Genomic DNA, 8057 nt, shown 5'->3' on the forward strand with positions numbered 1-8057 from the left:
AAGCGTAGAAGAGGAAAACAATGTGCATTTGTTATGCCTGCACATGTGTCGATATAGCTTCTTAGCACATGAGCAAATAGTCAATATTTCTTAAGATAGTAATGTGATTTCCTGGGCTGCCTGGCTGGCTCACTCCATAGAACCTTTGACTCTTGATCTTGGGGTTATGAGTTCAAACCCCATGTTGGGTGTGGAGGTTACTTAAAAATAAAATTAAAAAAATAGTATTTCCTTAGTTATTATTGACCATCCTTTATTAATAGGAGTTTTGTATAAGAAGATTATCATGTTTAAGTTCCTAAAAATTCTTTTGGCCACCATTTTCTTAAAACGAGCATTAAGGGTTCTTTATCTCTAATATTTCCCGCATCACCCCACCAATTAGTTAGCTACATTCCTATTGTAACCACTCATCCCTTAAGAATCACTTAACTGATTTTTTTCCATGATTATAATTAAGGTCCTTATTTTTTATTTTTATGTTTTAAGATTTTATGTATTTATTCATGAGAGAGACAGAGAGAGAGGCAGAGACACAGGCAGAGGAAGAAACAGGCTCCCTGTGGAGAGCCTGATGCAGGACTTGATCCCAGGACCTCGGGGTCACGCTCTGGGCCAAAGGCAGACACTCAACCACTGACCCACCCGGCTGCCCCAAAGGCCTTTATTTTTTAAGTTTTTTCTTATCTCCATGGTTGGTATCTAACACAAACAGTGAAAGGTACACATCACAAGTGCACAAATCAATGAGTTGTCACACATGAACGCAGCTGTGTAACCACCAGCCAGATCAATAAATACAACACTACTGACCCCCCAAAAAAGCTGGCCCCAAGCCTTGTCCCATTTGCTCCCAGCTTACTCTCCAAAACCTTCTCTAACTATCTCAATTCTATCACTACAGATTCTTTTTTGAAGTCTATATTAATTAAACCAGACATTCTTGTGTGCGGCCTCACTGAAGATTAGACGTCTGAGACTCCGCTGCGTTATTGTGGGTAGCAACGCTTCGTTCGTCTTCATCCCTGCATATCGTATTGTATAAATGCAACATTTCATTCACACTTTCTGTTACTGTTGATGGGTATTTGTTGTTTTTTTTTTTTTTCCCAGTCTTTGCTATTAAGGATAATGCTGTCGTTTGCCTTCGGTTCTGTTGGATAGGTCCTTAGGTACGGAGCTACAGGGTATGTGGATAGTCAACATCAGCGGTCAATGCCAAGGTTTTGCACACTGGCTCTAGCAGTTTATAGTCTTACCAACAACGTATGAACAACTTCCAGTTGTTCCACATCCTTGACCAGCACTTGGCATTTCCTGGCTTTTAAATTATAGTGCTTCTGTAATTTCATTATAGTTTTTATTTTGCATCTTTTCAAAGCTTTCAAAATGCGGAACATGTTTTGAAATGTTTAATGGCATTTTAGACCTTCTTTTTTTTTTTAATTGGAGTTCAATTTGCCAACATTTAGCATAACACCCGGTGCTCATCTCGCCAAGTGCCCCCCTCAGTGCCCGTCACCCAGTCACCCCAACCCCCCGCCCACCTCCCTTTCCACTACCCCTTGTTCATTTCCCAGAGTTAGGAGTCTCTCATGTTCTGTCTCCCTCACTGATATTTTCACTCATTTTCTCTCCTTTCCCTTTATTCCCTTTCACTAATTTTTATATTCCCCAAATGAATGAGACCATATAACGTTTGCCCTTTTCCGATTGACTTACTTCACTCAGCATAATACCCTCCAGGTCCATCCACATTGAAGCAAATGGTAGGTATTTGTCATTTCTAATAGCTGAGTAATTAGATTTTCTTTTTTATGAAAGTCTGTTCAAGTCTCTGGCCTCTTTTACTATTGGATTATCTGTCATTTCTTTTTTTTTTTTTTGATGTGTGTTAGAAGTCCCCAAGGCAATGCTTAGGCTCAGTGTTTCACTAGGAGGATTCACAGGCCTCAGAAAAAGTTATATTATCCATACAGGGAAGGGTTACAGATTAATATCAGCCAAGGTAAAGGCTGAATGAGGGTGAAGTTGAGGAAAAGCCAGGTACAAGCTTCCAGATGTCTTCTCCCAGTGGAGCTCTATGGAAGCTAGATTTAATTCTCCCGGAAATAATGTGTGAAAATGCGTAGGCACGTGGGGCTTGCATGATTGACCTTAGCTACTCAGACTCCAGCCCCCGGAGAAAAACCGGCATCACTATAAATCATGTTGTTTGCACAAACTATCTGATCAAACTCATACCACATGGCTGAGGCCTCAGGTCTACAAAAATAGTCTCATTAGGTAGATTTTTCCAAAGGCTCAGGGTTTGGCTAATCCTGAAGACAAGCCTTGCTTGGGAATGTGCAATTTGAGCTACACAGGCCTGCTAGGTTAATCTTTGCCTGTACAGATTTGTAGAAATTGTTTATGTATTATAGGTTGGAGCCCACTTAGCTTACATGTGCTACAATCTTTATCTCCTACTACAGGGTGGGCTTTTTATTATCTTAACTGTTTTGATAAGCGGAAGTTCTTAACTCTTTTTTTTTTTTTTGAGAAAGCACAAGCAGGGCAGGAGCAGAGGAAGAAGGAAATAAAATTTTAAGCAGGCTCCATGCTCAGTGCAGAGCCTGATGTGGGCTCAGTCTCACTACCCTGAGAGCATGACCTGAGCCAAAATCAAGAGTCAGACACTTACCTGACTGAACACCCCCCCCGGCCAGGAGTCCCCAGAAGTTCATACTTTTGTTCCATTGATTAAAATCTGAGCTAATTATTGTGGCTCTAGAATAAGAAAATTGACATTTTACAATATGAACGTCCCCAATCATTGCACATGGTATATCTATCCATTAACTCATGCTGTCCATAATTGATCTTTCAACAGTGAGAGACATTAGAAAAATAGTTTTCTCTGTATAGAGGTCTTATACAGCTTCTATTACATTTTTCCAAGCTATTTGATGGTTTTGTAAACAGAATACTTTCCAAAAATATACTTTATGTTTATTCTGGTTGGAAAAATGAACTGGAGACAAAAGCATTTTTTAATAGTTTACTTGCAATTCATGTAAGAAATCAGAAATCAGAAGAACCAGCTTACCAAATTAAAAAAGCCCAGTAGGTGTCTAAAAAAATAGCAAGGTCCTCATTAGACTGTTTATGATGGGAAAATAGCTGCTTTTTCACATAATTACTACTTCCACAGAGATCGTAGTATTTTTCCAGATATCAGCATTGCAGAAATTATGGAGAAAGACATCTTTCATGAGAGTCCTTTTTGTCCTGGGTCAGTGATTCTTGCCTGGCTTGGAGTTAGGCAGTCTACCTCCACAAAGTAGTCAGCTTCTGCATGGAAAATGTGCTATATTCCTGATTCCAGGTCTTGGGACGGCCGGACAAGTGTCCGTTTGTAATGATAATGTTCACTGGCTGATGAAAGACCAGAACTGTTCATCAATTTCCCGTAGAATCAATGTTTAGGAGTCATTTGTGCAGCCCTTTCCTAAGGTTCTTTTTCACATTTCTTCCAGAAACAGTGATCCCCAGATGATCAGATCCTTGAGCCAAATTTCTTCATCTTTGCAACAACAGGAACATAGTTTTAGCCACATACAAATCGGTCTCTGAACCAGAGCTAGACTGGACCAAGAATCAGACATAATCTGGAACCAAATTAGAGTTAAGGGGTAGAAAATAGCTAAGAGAAGGCTTGTCTCTATGTGGGGAGCCAACTGAAGGCTCGCTTGGCCTATTGCCACTTTCACCTCTAGGAGCTGAGTCTCTCTGGACATGGATGGATGGATCACTCGGAGAAAAATGAGAGTAGACAAGAAAACTAGGGGTTTTCTTTCAAAAAGAGTGGCATAATTCATTTTTTTTTTAATCCCGGGGTACAAAGCCATTTTTTTTTCTTTTCAGCACCAGATGTACTGTGTATGTTTATGGACAACGGTGACGGGGCAAAGTGTCAGTCTTGCTTCCATATATACGGTGCATATAATAAATATAGTATTTTTTGAACTAACCTTAAGGCAAAGCAACTTTGCTAAGCTCACAGATTAATTCTAAGGACTTCTATGTAAAGCCCTTTCATTTTTCTATGTATTCCATCGTGTTAACTGAGAATCCTGAGCTTCGCTTGTCATTTGACCAACCTTCATACCTTGGTTTCCTACGCTTGCCATATTGTCCTAGCTACGATCTAAGCTGCCGTGTCAACACGAATACGTGATGGGACACAATTGTCCATCCCCGTTTCAGCAGGAAAGCTTTTGATTCCTCATCAATAACTCTGATGTTTGCTGCAGATTTTGTTCTAATTACTCTTTGTCGGATTAATGAAACTTCATTATTACTTCAAGAGTTATTATCATAAAGACTTAAAATTTTGCTAAATACTTCTTCCCATTTATTAAAATGATCATATGGTGCCCTCCCTTCCCTCTTATACTCTTCACACAGTGATTTTCGTAGACTGGTTGTCAATATTCAGGTGCTCCTGTTTTCCTTCCTCTCGAGTGAATACCTAAGAGTGGAACTGCTGGGTTACATGTCAAATATATTTTTACTTTTATAAGAAATCACCAGGCTGCTTTGCAAAGTACGAAAGTTCTACTTATCCTGCAATCTTCCCAGTACTTAGCAAAGCCTCCCTTTTAATTTGCTATTCTAGTGACAATTAAGTCCCTCCTAATGTCTTAATTCATATTTCTTTGATGACTAATGATGCTGAAAATCTTTTCAGAGGCTGACTGGCCATTCCCTTTTTCCCGCCGCTTTCTTGAAGTATGATTGACAAAAATTGTTGATATTTAATATGTACATTGTGATTTTTTGATAGACGTATACACTATGGAATGGTCACCACAATCAAGCTAATTAACATACCTATCACTTCACGTAGGTGTCGCTTGTGTGTGTGATGAGAACGCCTGAGAACTACCTTCTTAGCAAATTTCAAGAATATAATTCATCATTAACTACAGTCACCATGCTGTACATCAGCGCTCCAGAACTTACTCATCTTATCACTGACAACTTGTGTCCTCTAACCAACATCTCGTTTCTCCCAACCGCCGGTAGCCATGGTTCTCCTTTCTGTTACTATGAGTTTCACTTTATTATTTTATTTTTTATTTTTTTAAAGAATTCATTTATTCATGAGAGACAGAGAGAGAGAGAGAGAGGCAGAGAAGCAGGCTCCCTGCGGGGAGCCCAATGGGGGACTCGATCTCAGGACCCTTGGGGTCACGCCCTGGGCTGAAGGCAGATGCCTAATGGACTGAGCCACCCAGGTGCCCCACGTTTCACTTTTTTAGAGTCTACAGATAAATGAGATAATACATTGTCTTTCTCTGTCTGACTTATTTCATTTAGCATAAAGTCCTCTAGGTTCACCCATGTTTCCATGTCCTTGTAAATGGTAGGATTTCCTTCTTTTTTAGCCTGAATTTTATATACATATATAATTATTATATAAATAATGATTATATAGAAACGTGATGCTAGTACATAAACATATATCTATATATACATCTCGATAGATAGATGACCTTTACCCATCCATCCATCAACAGACATGGGTTGTTTTCATGTCTTGACCACGGGGAATAATGCTGCAATGAACATGGGAGTGCAGACATCGCTTTGAGATAGTGATTATATCTCCTTTGGTTAGATACCAGGTTGGGAGATTATTGGATTATCTGGTTCTTTTATGTTTTTTTTTTTAATTTATTTATTTATGGGCAGCCTGGGTGGTTCAGCGGTTTAGTGCCCCCTTCAGCCCAGGGCATGATCCTGGAGACCCAGAATTGAGTCCCGCGTTGGAATAAATAAATAAAAATCTTAAAAAAAATTTATTTATTCATGAGAGACAGAGAGAGAGAGAGAGAGGCAGAGACACAGGCAGAGAGAGAAGCAGACTCCATGCAGGGAGCCCGATGCAGGACTCAATCCCAGGACCCCAGGGCCACGTCCTGAGATGAACACAGATGCTCAACTGCTGAGCCTCCAGGCGTCCCGGTACTTCAATTTTTAATTTTTCAGGAACCTCCGTAATACTTTCTACAGTGACGGTACCAACTTACCTTCCCATCAACAACATATGGAAGGTTCTCTTTTCTGTACATCCTTGCCAACACTTGCTATCTGACTTTTTGATAATAGCAACCCCAACCGGTGTGAGGTGATATCTCATTGTGCTTCTGATTTTCATTTCCGTGATGATTAATGATGTTGAGCACCGTTCCCTATACCTGTTTCATTAGCCATTCTTAAGTCTTTTGTGAAGACTCTGTTTAAGTCTTTGCCTTAAATTTTCTTGGGTTGCTTTTTGAGTTATAAGAATAATTTTTATGTATTTCAGGTAAACAGCTTTTGTCAGATATATTTGTTGTATTTTTTCTCGAGTAGCGGCTTGTCTGTCATTCTCTTAAGCGTCATTTGACAGAAGATTTTAACTGTAATTATCAAAATTTCTTTATAATTGCACATGCTGTGTTTCACCTAAGATATTTTTGCCTACCTCAAAGTTGCAAAGAATTTCTCCTCTGTTTCTTCTAGAAGTTTTAGAGTTTGGGGTTTTGGAGTTAGGTCTGTGTTCATGTCAAATTCAACTTATTTGTGATGTAATGTAGACGTCAAAGTTCATCTTCTATTTTGTAATCTCATCCACCTTTGAAAACACAATCTTTTACCCCATTGAAGACCAACTGACTACATATGTGTAGTCTACCTCTGGACTCTGGATTTTTCCATGGATCTATTATGTCTTTTTATACTAATACCACGCTGTCTTAATTAAGGCAGCTTTGTGATTAAAGTCTTGCAACTAAGCAGTGCAAATCCTTCAACATTTTTCAAATTACTTTGGCAACTTTGATTGTAATTCTACAGAAAATTTAGAATCAGTAAAACCATTTCCAGAAAAAAAAAAGACTAGTGTAATTTTGATTGCAATTTCTTTGGATATATAGATAGATTTGAAGCGTGGATATCTTAACAATATTGCCTTTCAACCTGAGCATATTTGTTTATCTCTATTCCTAAGTGTTATAACTGTCTGTAATACTGTAAATGGCATACTAAAAATATCATTTCACAATTATCTGACACTAATATATAAACACACTAGTTATTTTTGTATCCGGACCTATCCTGAAACATTACAAAATTTTAGCATTATTTCTAGCATCGTAGATGACTTGATCTTCCTTCAGAGAAGACTTACTTTTGCTTCTGACAGACGGCGAGGGCATCAGTATTCCCATATCATCTTTGCATATTAAGAATTCTTATGATTCAAAGGTGGTCTACAATTTCTGAAAGGGTGACCAATTTCTAGTATGACTTTATTCTTAGAGTTTAGTACTTTGAGGTTCCAACCCAAAGCCTGAGGATCAAGGTTTATCAGAGAAACTTTTCTTTAGTAAGCTGAATTACAATTTTTTATTCTCAACTAATTGTCTGCAAGATTTTAACTATATGCCTGGAATAAGAAGGCATTGCTAGGATATAAACACCTAAAATGCCAGGCTAACTTTCCTGAGCTTTTTTTTTTTTTTTTCCCACTTTGTAATTCTTCACTGCATTTTTAGCTCTCCTTGTCTTGAAATAAATGTCCCAGGTCTGAATTACTCAGTCTACCATTACCGGAAACTTCAACTTATTTTTTAAATTTCAACATGAGCAATTCCTCTGTCCTCTGCATAATTATCCTCTCACATTTGCCTTTTTTGAAGGATCACTTGAAAACTTGGAAATAACACTTATGCTGTGCTGTATTAACATTCTTGAACTTTTTTTTTTAAATTTTTTATCCATGAGAGATACAGAGAGAGGCAGAGACACGGGCAGAGAGAGAGAGAAGCAGGCTCCATGCAGGGAGCCTGACGTGGGACTCGATCCCAGGACCCTGGGGTCACGCCCTGAGCTGAGGGCAGACGCTCAACCCCTGAGCCACCCGGGTGTCCCATTCTTGAACTCTTTAAGTGTGTATATATTCTCAGTGCTCTACTTTTTTGGTACCAAGAGTTACCAAAGAAAGAAAGGACTGACTCGTAGCCTCA

This window comes from Canis lupus, chromosome 27, assembly GCF_048164855.1.
Source record: "Canis lupus baileyi chromosome 27, mCanLup2.hap1, whole genome shotgun sequence".
Classification (NCBI taxonomy): Eukaryota; Metazoa; Chordata; class Mammalia; order Carnivora; family Canidae; genus Canis; species Canis lupus.